Source organism: Lepidochelys kempii, chromosome 4, assembly GCF_965140285.1.
Source record: "Lepidochelys kempii isolate rLepKem1 chromosome 4, rLepKem1.hap1, whole genome shotgun sequence".
Lineage (NCBI taxonomy): Eukaryota > Metazoa > Chordata > Testudines > Cheloniidae > Lepidochelys > Lepidochelys kempii.
Genome location: NC_136383.1, coordinates 104511849 through 104527953, shown reverse-complemented (window position 1 = coordinate 104527953; position 16105 = coordinate 104511849).

Genomic DNA, 16105 nt, shown 5'->3' with positions numbered 1-16105 from the left:
GTTTTATTCATTTCAATTTTTCTTTCTTAAAGCAATTTCAGATTTAAAAACTCCCTGACATTTTCTGTAAATTATTTGTCCTTTTTTCACAATAATTGTGAATTTCTCTTGTAAGGAAAGGTTATTTTTTGTTGTCCTTATTAAATAAATATGGTGACATATCCAGCAGGGTTGCCAATTTTCTAATCGCACAAAACCAAACACCCTTGTCTAACCCCTGCCCCACCCTTGGCCCGCCCTTCTCTGAGGCCCCGTCTCCCACTCACTCATCCTCCTCCCTCTGTCACTTGCTCTCCACTCACTTTCACTGGGCTGGGGCAGGGGGTTGGGGTATGGGAGGGTTTGAGGGCTCCAGCTGGGGATGCAGGCTGCAGAGTGGGGCCAGAAATGAAGGGTTAAGGGTCCTGGAGGGGGCTCCAAGCTGGGGCAGAGGGTTGGGGTACGGGAGGGGGTGAGGGCTCTGACTGAGGGTGTGGCCAGGGATGAAGGGTTTGGAGTGCAGGAGAGGGCTCTGGGTTGGGGCCAAGGAGTTTGGAGTACAGGACGGACTTCAGGGCTGGGGTAGGGGATTGGGGTATGGGAGGGAGTACAGGTTCTAGTTTGGGATGTGGGCTCTAGGGTGGGGCCGGGGATGAGGGGTTTGGGTGTGGAAGGGGGCTCAGGGCTGGGGCAAGGAGTTTGGGTGTGGGAGGGGGTTGAGGTGAGGGAGGGGGTTCGAGCTCTGGCCTGGTGGTGCTTACCTCAGGCGACTCCTGGAAGCGACTGGCATGTCTGGCTCCTAAGCAGGGGGGCCAGGGGGACTCCATGCACTGCCTGTGCCTGCAGACACCACACCGACAGCTCCCATTGGCCGCGGTTCCCAGCCAATGGGATCTGCAGAACCGGCGCTCAGGGCATAGACAGTGCACAGAGCCTCTGTGGCTTCCCCTGCACCTAGGAGCCAGACATGCCAGCCGCTTCTGGGAGCCACATGGAGCCAGGGCAGGCAGGAAGCCTCCCTTAGTTTCTCTGTGCCACCAACCAGACTTTTAGAACCACCAGGATCCCTTTTCAACTGGTAAAAAAAAAAAAAAAAAAGGATGCCTAGCAACCCTAATATCCATTTGATATAGTTATCAAAGGTTTGTCCCAATGAAATCAATGGGAGCCTTTCTACTGATTTTAACTGAAAATTGGATGAGACTGAAAGTTACTAATTCCTTTGGAATTGATCTGGCCTATTAAGTAATGGCCCGGTACAAAAGGATGACATGATCACTACTGTACCCATATGAAGGTACTGGTTGCATTCACCTCTAAGCCTGGCCCTATATCTTCATCCCTGTTAGCAAATCTGATGTCCACACTGGCACTAGAAGGACGGATGCAATTTTGAGTAATCACTGTACAGAGGGCTCCTAGTGCTTCCCATATCTTGTGTACCTTTTCAGGAGTGAACCAGAACTTAAGAACATAAGAATGGCCTTACTGGGTCAGACCGAAAGTCCATCTAGCCCAGTATCCTATCTTCCGACAGTGGCCAATGCTAGGTGCCCCAGACGGAATGTACAGAACAGGTAATCATCAAGTGATCCATCCCCTGTCACCCATTCCCAGCTTCTGGCAAAAACTTTGTGGGCATAGTTACAATAATGATAATTTCTAAATTAATCAAAACCAGCCTTTTTCCATGAACAGTTTAGATTTCAACTAACAGGCACTTTCTGACAGAAAACTGTTTCATCCAAAAATTCCCAACCAGCTCTTCTAATTATTCTTTTCCAGTGTACCATAGATGTCATAGAATAGAAGTCTCTTAACTGGGATGCCAAGGTAAATGGCCTTGTGTTCCCAATTAACGGAGTATGGCACACGGTTTTAATGATAATGCCTCTGTTTGGAAAGCTGTACACTATGGCAAGTCCATGATTCCACTTGACAGCCCATTGAGTTGGAAGGAGACACTTTCTGCACAGGAAGAGGGACTGAGCCAGGTTACTGTCAGATAAGAGCATCATTGGCAACTTCAGATGCCAAGGGGCAGACCATCAGGTGTTAATTGTATAAAAGTATTAAAAATAATGCTTTGTCTCCTTTTGGTATTTGCTCTGATTCCAGCAAGCAATGGCAGCTAATAGTGCTATTTGCAAAATTGAAGTTTACCACAGTGTTAGTAAATCTCTACAATTCTGTTTATATATGTTAACTAAAATTCTTGTGTATAAACCAAAGTGATTTGTATCTACAATTTTAGTGCTCTGTAACCATCAAACTCTGAAAAGTTCTTTTTACTTACATTGAACCATAGTGGGTGATCAAATGAGGTAATGCATGGAATCAACAATAGAATGTGTATATTTTTTTTACTCTCATCATGATGACCCATGGAAAATTGTGTCCACTTCCCCAAACCACAGAGGTCTGAAAGAACCCACATATACAGTATGAGAATTCAGTTTACAGTGTTAACTCTGGACATTTAAAGGAGAGCTTCCTGAGTTTGGGGAAGATTAAAGGGAGCAGCAGCCTGGACCCTTGAAGACAGGATAGCAACCCTGAGGCAATTCCATGATCTTCAAAGGTAGATGGCTTGTTGAAGGTACAGAGGAGAGAACTACTGGGGCATATTGAAAACAGAAGAAAGGTTTATCATCCAAGGCCTCTGAGGGAATATGTGGTCTGTTCAAAATGTTTAATAATAATACTAGGAAAAACCTGGTCCTTATTTGAAATTCTCTCATTACTAAGTAGTGAATCAGCTAGCCACATCAGCATTCAGAAACCTTCATGTACTGCACAGTGTAATATCAATTAGCTGGAAGAGAGTCCCATCCATGACTCATTGGTGAAGGCAAGTAAAGTTGAAGCAACATTAGGGGGAAGAGTTGTGGAGATGATCAGAGGAGACCCACGTGCAAACACACACAGAAAACACCACCACCTTAATGTTTAACAATGTGTTGAGGTTAACTAACCACCAGTTTAAGGAAAACATATCCCTATTAAACATATACAAGTTCCCATTTTGTTTAAAATTAAAAACTTTCCCTTTCAGAATCACCACACTTCTCAATCCAGTGGCTCAGTCAATTATCCAAGGAACAGTAAGAGATTTTCAGTTCTTGAACAGTGAATCTTTTGGCTCCCATGTAGTTCTTAGGAACCAGTTGCCTTTGTTGGAAGACCTGATCCAAAGGGATCTTGCTATAAGGCATAGCCTATTTTGAGGTAATGTAAAATATATTAACAAAAAACAATGTTGAGGGCCATGAGAAAAACCTTGAGGGCCCCAGGAAGGAGGATGAGTAGGGAGAAGAAAAGGGTATGGTGAATTATGAAGCAGCTGGATTAAAAAAAACATAATAAAGGCTGAGAAAGAGCAGAGAGTTCACTGAATATGTTGGTTAGATATTTATTCCAGAAGAAAATTTAGCAGCAGCAACTCTTCCTATGTGATTTTTCTTAAGCAGCATCTTGTTTTTCTTAATTCAATGATTTAGTATGAGTAAAAATTTCTGCAAGACCTTTGACATTAAGTTTCATTCCACCTGAACAAGATGTATAGTCTGATTAGCTATAATAATCAATTTTACTGGCCAGTGGCTTTATATATATATTTACACTTAACACTTTAGAAAACTGGAGGAAATGAAAATCGAAAACAAAATGTGACCAGTGGAAAAAACCCAGTTTGCCTTCCTGTTCAAAAAGAAGTGTCCAGTAAACATTGCTGTTCTTCCAAATGTCTTTATGGTAATGGTCCTAGAGGCACTAATCAACTTGGTTTTGTGTATACACATAGGAAAAGACAGTCACTGTTCCAAACATCTTACAGCCTAAGTAGACAAGACAGAGGATGGGAAGGGAAGCAGAAATGTTGCGGAGAAGTGACTTGTCTACCATTGAGTGGCAGTCACAGAATGGGAATGAAATGTATCACCTGATTCCCACTCAAACACTCTAACCACTCGACCACACTGTCACTAGAATGTTTGCAATATTCTTATAAAGCCTTACAGAAAATGGCATTGTATCCATCTAATTCCCCATAAACCATTGTCCATCCCGCTGGGTAGAAAAGTTGGGGGAAATTATTCAGAAATTAATAGGGGGATATTCACTCTGGAGCAGGAACTGAACTTGTTACAATGAGTTTTTGAAATAAGTAGGGCTGAAACAGAGAAGAAAGAGCCTTATTTTTACTTCTTGTTGCTGTTTGAATTTTATATGTAGATTTTTAAAAATCCATATATTATAAAGAAACAAACAAATAAGCAACCTTGCAAAACAAAGTGCTAATGATTTATGTCACCAGATTCCCATAACAGAATAACATCATTGTTGTATGTGGCTGCTTATCTATTATTCTGTTTATTCAATCCAGGGAACGTGTTAAACATCATTGCTTCTTTCAAGTGTAGAGACTGGTGGGGTGGGAAGGGGAGGGCTCAAAGAGGGGTCCAGCCTTTTGAAGTTGGGGTAACTATTGCGTTGAAAGTTTGATTTTAAAGAATAAAATAAGAATATATTAAGAGGGATGAGTTTGGTATAAATGCTTTGAGGTGTCAACTGATGTGTTTTTCCTTACACTACTTTCCCTCACAGAAAAATAAAGTAGGTCTGAACATAGGAAATGTTCCTCTTAACAGATAGTGGCATTTCGTACAGAGACTTTTCATTATAGAGTAGTTACAAGTTTCTATACTTCCTACACCAAACATCCTTAATCACTACATATTTCTAGATCAGAGGCTTCATTTCAGACTCTAAGGCTTTGCAGTGCACCTTTGCAGCATCTTCCTCAGCTAATTTCCAAGACAAAGAGTGCATAGATACAGATTTTCAACTCTTGTTTACACTAAGGGACTTTTCGAAAATGATACTGGCCATTACATGTCTGACATTACTCTATATTTCTATATCTTTGCTATGTTATGAGAGGTCTAATAGATTCTAAAGCAAATGGTATTTTACACATTTCGTGGCCAAATCTAAATATATGACACATTTTGCTTTGATGAAAATGCATCAGATTTCTGATTTCACTTGAACAATTTAAACAATTCATTTATAATTAAGCATTGTTCTGGTATTTGGAACACTTCAGACATGGTGACTATTTAGTTATCCACTCTAAGAGAGCAGCCAGGTGGGTAGGTTGAGCACTGGCTTCAGAGCCAGGAATTCCTGTTCTTTATTACAGACTCTGACGCTGACTCCCTCTGTCTTTAGGTAAATCATTTAACTTCACTGCCTCCATTTCTCCATCTGTAAAAATGTTGATAACAACACTTGCCCACCTACCTCCCAGAAGCATACTGATCATTAGGCAAATGAAGTATTATTATTGGCAAGCTATTTTTTACCCTTCACATCCAATTGCCTTAGCTGAGAGCCACACAAATGGTGTCATGGTAGAGAGTAACAGAGGGGTAGAGGGGCAGGATGCATACTGTCCCCCTTTCTGGATGCACAAAACTGACAAGATAAAGATAAAACAGCTGTAGGTCTCAGTGGAGTCACATTTTTCAGGAGTAGAGAGGCACCAGAGCCAATGTCGGGGTGCAGAGCCTCTGCAGCTGTCCCCGGCTTCTCATGGATCAGCACTGTGGAAGGTTTCTCCCTGGAGGGTACAACCATCTCTGATGGGGTGAGATGGGGGAATCTCAGTGAGAAAATCCTTATGGAGAATCCCTCACAAAATGTGTCCTCTTGCAGCTTTTAATGCAGAGGGGGCAATCTTAGTCTATTTAGTGACTTGTCTAGTTTTTGCCTGACTCTCCTCTTACATTCTCATAACTTCCAATATTTACAAAGGAGGCTGGTGACCTTTCAAAATGAATGACCAAAAATGAAATGTAAGGATCCTGTATACTTAGAGCCAATTTACAGCATCATATTATCAAATCCAGTTAGGGTAGACAAAGCCTATCCTAAGGAGTCCCCCTGGATATTTAAATCCAGTAATTAAATCTAAGCTGAATGATCATTCACATAAAAGGAAGAGATGTACATAAAAATTGGATTACTTGAATTCCACCACGTTCTGAGACTCATCTTGGATATATTGTGTGTGCTAAACATTGGTCTTGCTTTCTGATTTTTTAATAATGCTGCAGGTCTGAGCAGTGAAAATACAAGTGACTGTATAACTGATAGAGCTGCATAATGGGAGTTCTTTCAGTTAAATCTAGATTGCATTTAGAATTGTGCTTCATTTGCCATGTTTGAAGTCTTTCTAGGAAAAAAAGAAAAAGCATAGAGAATCTAGAGGAAATATGCAATTGGAGAATCCTGTTTTCTATCCATGACAATTCTAAACATGCCAGCAAGTGGCTTTATGTTACAAAAATGTATCTTTTTAAAATTTGCATAGTGTTATTTAAGTGAACAGTTTCTTTATCAGCAACTTGTAACCAACAAGTGTCTTGTTCTAAAGGGAGACTCAACCTCATTTAGAATGTAACTTTATTTCCCCATTATATATTTCAGCCTCTTAGCCATAACCTCTTATTTTTACTTTTCCATATATTTTTTCTTGGCTTGTGTCATAAATATAAAGGGAAGGAGAAACCCCTTTAAAATCCCTCCTGGCCAGAGGAAAAATCCTCTCACCTGTAAAGGGTTAAGAAGCTAAAGGTAACCTCGCTGGCACCTGACCAAAATGACCAATGAGGAGACAAGATACTTTCAAAAGCTGGGAGGAGGGAGAGAAACAAGGGGTCTGTGTCTGTCTGTATGCTGATTTTGCTGGGGATAGAACAGGAATGGAGTCTTAGAACTTTAGTAAGTAATCTAGCTAGGTATGTGTTAGATTATGATTTCTTTAAATGGCTGAGAAACGAACTGTGCTGAATAGAATGACGATTCCTGTCTGTGTGTCTTTTTTGTAACTTAAGGTTTTGCCTAGAGGGATTCTCTATGTTTTGAATCTAATTACCCTGTAAGGTATCTACCATCCTGATTTTACAGAGGGGATTTCTTTACTTCTATTAAAAGTCTTCTTGTAAGAAAACTGAATGCTTTTTCATTGTTCTCAGATCCAAGGGTTTGGGTCTGTGGTCACCTATGCAAATTGGTGAGGGTTTTTACCAAACCTTTCCCAGGAAGTGGGGTGCAAGGGTTGGGAGGATTTTGGGGGGGAAAGACGTGTCCAAACTACGTTTCCCAGTAAATCCAGTTAGAGTTTGGTGGTGGCAGTGGAGATCCAGGGACAAAGGATAAAATTAATTTGTACCTTGGGGAAGTTTTAACCTAAGCTGGTGAAAGTAAGCTTCGGAGGTTTTCATGCAGGTCCCCACGTCTGTACTCTAGAGTTCAGAGTGGGGGAGGAACCTAGACAGCTTGTCACACTGACTACAATATTACCTTTTTGCATCCATCTAGGAGCTGTCTCTTAGCTACATGAAACAAGTTCCTTGCCTTCACCTTATTAGAGCTGTGTCCTGCCTCTCAGATCTAGTATTCCATCATAACATTTCATTGACCCCATCAGTGACACCAGCTTCCCATTTAAGTACCTGTATGGTTTTACCATATTGCTCCTTATGTATAGTAAAATTCCTTGTCAAAAATCTGTAAAGTCACTACCTTGTCATTCCTCAAATTCTTCAAGAATTACCATGATGCCTGCTACCAATGGCTAGATCAGTGGTGAGAAGACTATTTTTTATAAAGAAACAAAAATTCATTTTATGCTAACATCCTTTCATCCCTCACTCACTCTTTCCTGTTTCTTCATCCTGTTGCACCAACAAGTTGCTCAACAAGGAGAGAGAGACACCCTTCCACATAGCAGCAGAAGTTACCACTACCAGGACTTTTGAAGGGAGAGGAAGAAGTTGCTGCTAGGGAAAATAATACCTAGTCCGCACTTTTCCCAAAGCTCTCATGTGGTGATACAGTACATGGCAGGTCTCTCCTGCTGTGAAGATGATGGGGAGGGAGGGAGAGATTTTCAAAAGCACTCAGCATTGGTTTAACTCTGCTGCCACTGAATGGATATTTGTACAGGTGAGGGCAGGAAGGACTGCTTCAAAAGATGAAAAAAATAGTAAAACCAGTAAGAATCCTGCAGAACCTATGTAATCCATCTTCATTAAATATATCCATCGATAATAATTGTTCATTGATAGAAATACCAGCCGCAGTCCAGCTTTTACAAATGTATTTTTTTAAGGAAGTTATGGACTTCCAGAGCAGTACAGCAGCATGATGTCATCATGGAAACCACAAAGAGGTTGACAAGGAGCTTGATGACTATAGTAGGTCTGTTATTAAACAATCTGCTTTTATTATGCAATCCATTTGGATGGTACTGTTATGAAAAAGCTGTGGTTTATGGAAAACTATTAAAATTGCAAAGTGATCACTTTTTTTTTTTTAATGCTCAGGGGTTTCCTGGTTCTGCTTTCAGGTTAGAGGACTCTATAGGGAAGTGTGAGAGAAGACATTCGGCAGAATGAGTTGTGCCTGTTGTAAGGAACAGCCTGCTTTGGCTCTGTTTTGGGGGCTTCTTATGTGTTATCATTTTGAAATCTAAAAATAAAAGTAATGTTACTCTTGCTGGAAAGTTGCAATGTATTTCTTTCTTTTTTTCTTTTTTTTTTTAAATCTATGTCACAAAACAAATGAAAGTATCCAGAACATGGGACAGAAGCTTGTTTTATTAATTAACACAAGTCTAAATAAAATACAAGACAATCTTAATTTTACAAGTCAGCCAAAAAGGAGCAAGTTGCAGACTTCTGAAGCCAGGTGTTATGTAATGGCAATTCTAAACACAACAGGGCTTAGATTTTCAGGTTGACATTGTCCCTTTCATTTTAACAACATTCCTTAGTCCCTTTCCCTTTAGCTGGAGACAGTTTTTAGAGGAAAAACCCTTGTTTCACAGTGTCTTGGATGGTAACTTTCATTTGAGGAAAAGAGATGTTAGTTGAGATGAACTGTAACTATTGTTGTAAAAGTCTAATCCCGTTTCATCTCAGATGGTGGTTGGTATTCAGCTGAAGCTGGTAGATATGGTGATGTCATCTGGGTCCTTCTCACTGGTATGGACTGGCCTGCAACTTTCAGGAGCAGAATTACAAAGGCCTATGGTCCCAGGAGATTGTGTGGATAGCAGCTTTGTCCCAAAGTTTAAGGACCCACAAAGGAAGAGGGGGGCAAAATAGCCCATCTCCTCATGATTTTGTCCACCAATTAGAACTAGTTTCTGCCATATCCATTTTGGTTCACAGATGTCTTGTTCTACACTTTTCTTGTTTACCACACATGACCTTAACACAGTTCTTGAGCTAGATAAGTGGGCCTCTTTTTTTGGACTAGTTCAATCTGCTCTCCCTTTTGTACCTTTTCTCATCAATATTTGTTGTAGGCTATGACATCTTATGGACTTTAATTTACTTCTTACTTCTAACAATTAGAGAAAGATTGGTAGGCCTATTGATCACAATAGGTGCTACTGCAATACAAGCAAATAAAAGTATCCCATCAGTGATGATAGAGCACTGTTCTCTATCAGAGATGAGTTTTCTAGTTCATATGGTACATAATATTTGCTGCTACAATTTCAAATACTGAAGTCGAAAGTTAGGCACTTAGATCAATTGTTTATATTCAACAGAACCTATGGCTGCACCTTAGTAAGCAAGGCCAATCATTTAGGTTCTAAATATATCCTAAATATTGATTTACACCTATGGATTAGTACCTAATATTTATAAAAGTGAAATACTACCTAACTTTAGCCAGAATTTTTGAACTTGTGTTACTAAAGTGCACATCATTCACACAAAGCAAAAAATAAAGTAGAATTTGCTTCCCTCTGTTAGGCAAGAGGTCAGACAAGATTGTCTTAGTGATCACCTCTGGCCTTAAAAACCTTAATTTATGATTACAGGAATTCAATAATAGCATTCATTTTTCTATTGGGGTTGTCATGACGACAGTGCCAGGATTCGTTGAGCTGGTGCTCATGGAATTCAGCTCGCGGGTTGGATTATGAGCTTCCCTGACTGCTGTCAGGTACTGGCGGGTGGTGCAATGAGGACACTGACCCATTGCCCCCATCTGATCAAATCATTGGGCACTGCTTGCCAAGCCAGATGGGAGGAGATGACTGAGAGGATGAGCTTAATCTGCTCCAGCCACAAGTGTTGGGGTCCGCTCCGACACCTTGGAGCAGAGCAGCAGCCACCTGCACTCTGCCAACCCTCAGTGACACCCAACCAGGTAGACGGACACCTACTTAAAGTGGCCAGAGCACCTTTGGAGAGACAGGTGTGAAGAGAAGAGAGGAACAAATGGCGTATGTTTAAATGTGTACACCAGATCAGAAGCTGCCCAGAACCATTCACTGTAACAGAGCTGGAACAGACACTGGGTAGCATTAAGTGTGGAACAGCTACAGGCTGTTCAGAATTCCTGAAAAATCTTTGTCCCCGTGCTTGGCTTTGGCTTGTGAAATTCTTCACCAGGGTCATCAGTGAAGGGAGGCTACTGAAGATATGGCACACCACAAGAGTCATTGGCCTCCTAAAGCCTGGAAAGGACCCTAGTCAAGCATCAGGCTATCGTCCCATATCCTTATTGTTGGTGTGCTTCAAGGCACTGGAGCACTTGGTCCTACAACACATATTACCCTACATGAAGAGAATTTTGAGCCCTTACCAAGCCGGCTTTCGCCGAGAACATAGCACATGCAACCAAGTATGCGCGCTGACCACATTTGTTGAAAATGGCTTCCACAGAAACTTGAAAACAGGAGCTGTTTTCAATCAACCTAACAGCGGCATACAATACGGTATGACACACTGGCCTGCTCGTGAAGGTATCACAAGTCCTGCTACCTTGGGTCACAGGCGTCGTTGAACTGTTCCTCTGCGATAGGCAGTTCAGAGTCCATATGGGGGAAAAGACAAGCGCTTGGAGATGACAGAGCAATGGGTTACCCCAGGGCTCTATGCTTTCGACAATCCTGTTCAACCTTTACATCAATGACCTGCCAACAACGGAGTCACGAAAGTTCATTTACACAGATGACATCTGTTGCAGTACCCAGGCCCAGATGTTCCATGACCTTGATGACATCTTAAATTGGGACATGACACAGTTAGCTGATTATTGTAAGGCTTGGCGCCTTCAGCCAAGCATCATAAAAACAGTCTCTAGTTTGTTCCATCTTCATCACACCAGCGCAACCCAAGAACTGAATGTTTATCTCAATGGTCAGAAGGTGAAGCATGAAGTAGAACCGGTCTAGCTAGGTGTGACCTTAGACCGCACGTTGAGTTACCATGCCCACCTGAAGAAGACAGCAGCTAAAGTTAAGACGTGCAACAATCTTCTTAGCAAACTGGCAGGTTGGTCATGGGGTGCTCGTGCTCCAACCCTGTGGACATCATCTCTTGTCACCTCGTATTTGGTGGTGGAGTACTGTGCATTGGTATGGAGCCGACTGTCACACATCAAACTGGTGGATATGCATTTACATGCCACCATGCGTATCATCTCCAGCACCCTGTGTCTGACTCCACTCCCAGTTCTGAGCAATATTGCTCCTCCTCATATCAGATGAGAGGTTGCCACTGGCAAGTTACTGGAGAAACTATATGCCAACTCAAGCCTGCCATTGCACAATGATCTTTTTAAACCACCAGCTGCACGTTTGCTGTCATGTCGCCCATTATGATCTCATCTGCCACGCCAGGATGTTAGGGCAGAAACACTCTGGCAAGAGGAATGGATATCTATCATAATCCCCAACCAGTCCCGTGTCACTGACCCCGCCTGGTTTTGACCTGGCCCGTTGCCAATAATCCCTGTTGAATAGATTCCAGACCGAGCAAGGTCTCTGTGCAGCCAACCAGTATTGCTGGGGCCTTCGTGACAGCCCTTTGTGTAGTTGTGGCACAACACAGATTACACACATTCTCGAGGAATGCCTGATGACTAGATTCAGAGATGGCCTAGAAGAACTGCATCACACCACTGAAGATGCCATTGCTTGGCTAGACAACTATGCACACGCTAAATACAAAATCATTTTTTTCTGTTGTTGCTTTAAAGTTGTTCCACTTAATCCCTGTTAATGTTCTGACATGTTCTCTTGCTTTATCCCCTCCACACCCCAGAATCATTATAAATAGGTGAAAACAGCAAAAACAAAATTAAAAAAAATAAAATAACCTTTATTCATGAGAATTCTGGAACACTTGTGACATAGAATATATTGAAATAAAAAACCAAATACAAAACAAACAAAAAATAAACACATGCCAACCAACCAAATCCACCGCTTTTTTCATTTTATTGCAGCCAGCATCCTTTTAGCTGAGTAAAACAGGACAGGCTCCTTTCTGCCATCCAATGGCCTGAGTGAACTACCATTAGATTCTAAGCAGTTTCCAATATGTAGTTGAGAGTGCAGGGACGGGAGGGGGAGAGAAAGTGTGTATGCACAGCTATACATTAAACTCTTCACCTTCATATGGGAAGTCAGAGTTTTATTTATAGCAGAAAGTTGCCACCATAGCACCATAGGGTCAGTCCTCAGATTTAATTTTTCTTAGACTGAACTGAAAGTAGTTACCTCCATACCTTAAGGCTACATAACAGATTAACAAACAACTTTGAGAGATCACAGCAGAATGTATGAAACTCTCAAGCGTACGATGATCACTGTGTCCTAACATATGCACTGGTATTAAGAGCCTAGAAACGCCTACATTTACATTCAGCTACTCTCCCCCAGAAGCATTGGGTCATTAGCTGCCCGGAGAAGAGCTTTGTGTCATTTGAAAACTTGTCTCTTTGAGCCACATAAGTTGGTCCAGTAAAAGATATTACCTCACCCACATAGTCTTTAATATCCTGGGATCAGCATGGTTACAACACTGCAAATGAGAACTCTGACACTCTTGGATAACCTGGAGGCCCTTTCCTATCCATTATTACTCAATGAATTTTAAATGTTCAGGAACAAGAGATGATTCATTTTAGAAAAATGAAAGATGCTCTAGCCGATGGTACCATAGACCAGTTTCTTTCAACCTGAGTGCCCAAAATTAGGCTCCTGAGCTCATAGTTAGCCTCCTAAATAATAGTGGTTTTTGGAGGTGCTGTGAACACAGAAGCTCCTGCTGATTTGAATGGGAAATGTTCAGCAAAGAGCATTTGACTGGACCTATTTTGTATCCTGTAAAATTGATCATAAAAAGCATGATGATTATAGGACTGTGAGAAGGAAAAGGCTGGCAATGGATGGATAAAGTTTAGATAAAAAAATATTTGGTTTGGACCCATTCCCTGCTGAGCTCTGATACTTCATTTATGGTGTCATTTATTAGGAATAGAATTTTATGTTCCCAGTCATCTGTAACCTCAATTTAACTTTTGAATGAGAGTCTCTCTTCAGTTACACTCGTTTAGATTTCCCATCTCCATTTCAGAAATTTAGAAATATGGGATCATGGCTCTCCTAGTAAAGTACTGAGCCTATCTTGATTCGTCTAGCTTTCTGACCCCAAACTGGATTTCTGTAGTTACTCCTACGTTTGGTTCACCATTTGTTTCAGCATGAAGAGCACTCAGCTGCAACAACACTGCCTGGAACTCTACACTTCTTGTCTCCTTGTGTGGGAGCAGTACTAAGCTTCACCTTTGCTTCCTATTAGAATTTAAAATCAGTTTTAAAATTATTTCATTTGCTTCCCCAAAGAGTAACTTTGCTGTATATCACCTTAATGAACTAGAGTCCCCTGACATCTTTGTAAATCCTTTGTGATTCACACTGTGAGAACATGGGGAATAAAAAAAAGAAAAGAAACAGTGTATAAAAGTCATTCTCTGTTTTTCAGCCTGGGGAAAAAAACCCCGCAAGTGCTCATAGTTATAGCAAGTGGGACAGTTAAATGTGAAAGAACAAGAATAGGTTACAGTATTTTTTAAAAAATAATAGAATTTAAAGTACTCTAAGAAGAGATAGAACTCATTTCATTTTTAATATGGGGAAGGATGCCCACCCAATTTACAACACAGGCATCGTAAAAAACATTCTGGATTACTTATTGTTTTGTAGACCCAATTCAGCAAAGCACGTAAACACATGCTCAGCCATTGAACAAATTCCATATTCCTGGACCCTCCACTGGTAAAACTCTGCCACTGACCCCAACAAGTACCCTTAGCAGAGGAACCATTTGTGCTAGTCACACAGGGCAAGTTTGTTGCAGAGATAGCTGGGTGCTAGCCAATGTAAGCCCTTAAAGACAGGGACTAGGAATTGGAAGATAAATATATCTGAAGGGTGAGAAATTATAGGAAGGCACACAAACATCTACTTTAGCTGTTTTTTCCTTCTCACCTCCACACTTACTGAACGGTCCAAAAGAAGCCCCTATATCCAGTTCTCCCAAGTGAACACTCACTCTATATTTTTGGAGTCAAATTTACAAAGTAACAAAAGCTACTTAAATATATGCGTTTTTTGAGTGCTGAGGAATTTGGAAAGCTATTTGCACAACATTTTCATCTTGTGAATATTGCAAAACATTCCGTTGATGCCAAATTTTGTGATGAAAACCCTGGAAGTTTCTCCACAGAGAAAGCTCTTTCAATACAAATTGACTGATTTGGTATCTAGTTTGAAGATTATTTTATTGAGTGCATGTGTACATAACTACAAGTGTTATGACCTCCCAAGAGAAAAGATAAGCCTCAGAATGGAGCAGTGCAGAGCAAAACAGATTCTGAAGAAATATAAACTAATTTCTACTCTGCCCTTAATGTCTCCTGTGAGAGTCATTCTTTATAGAAGGTTTTGCTTGCTTTCACTGTAGCGGTGTTAGATTTCTGGTTAGTTAGTGCACAATCTTTTCTTTGCCTAATATGCAAACTAATGAATATCAATTCAGTGATAAAACTGGACATGTGCAAATAAGACATAAAAGATACAAACTACAAAAAAAAAGATACAACCAAAATGCATGGGCATATTACTCTGGACACAAGTCATATTTTACTGTAACTCAAGGATTCCCCAGTGACGGGTTCTCCTCGGTGTGCTGGAAATGGGGTACCAATGAGGTCACCTGACCTATCAGCCTGGGCTCTCTTTTCACTGTACTGCTGTGACAGGCCCCCAAGCCTATACCGGCACACACACAGGTAGGGAAATACTGAGATCAACTCTGCATGGGAAGGCTCAGCTAAGGCACCTCTCAGTTCCTAAGGCATGCACCTCCCCCCGACCCCCAAAGTGTAAACCCAAAATCATACTGTCTTGCACTGCACAGGGAACTGTACAGCATAAACTCGTGAAATTTGTCCCTTCACTCAATGGGAAGGAAGATATGCAATAACTTTTTGCTGTGCCCCCACCGTTATGATTTCCACACACTGGTTTTAGACAAAACAAAAACAAGTTTATTAACTACAAAAGATAGTAAACAGCTCAAAGCAGATTGCCTTAGTAAATAAAAAAACCCGCAAACTGAGCTTAACACACTGGATAGGTAGGATACGAATTAACAAATTTTCACCCTGAGTGATAAACAGGCTGGCAGATTCTTAAGGCACAAGCTGCCTTGGCTCTGCAGCTTGGGTTTTCCAGGCTTTTATACACAGGCTAGAAATCCCTCTCACCAGGGACCATCACTTCCCACAGGTGTTTCCAGGTGTAGGGAGAGTGAGGTACTATCATGATGTCATTTCCCCACTTTTATATCTTCCTTCCACTTGCTAGAACTCTTTTTTGCTGTGACCTGGGTCAAACAGTTCCCATTGTGTAGCCCTATCTCTGAGAGGTTTCTATGGTACACAGTTCCCGGGGTAATCCTTGTGCTTCTATGCATTTCCTCAATAAGCCATTATCATTATTTGGCCTTTTTACTGTTGTACCTGAAAGGCTGCTTGTGGGCATTTTCAACCTTATAACATGTTTCATTAACACATACATAGCCAAACTTGATAACTTCACATACATCGACAGCACATACAATCCAATGAGATATTAATGTCTAGCAGATCAAGAATTTTAGAATGATACCTCACAAGGCATGCTTTGTACAAAGCATATCCTAATTACATGACAATGGTGAATACTGATGTGCCAGGGTCTCAC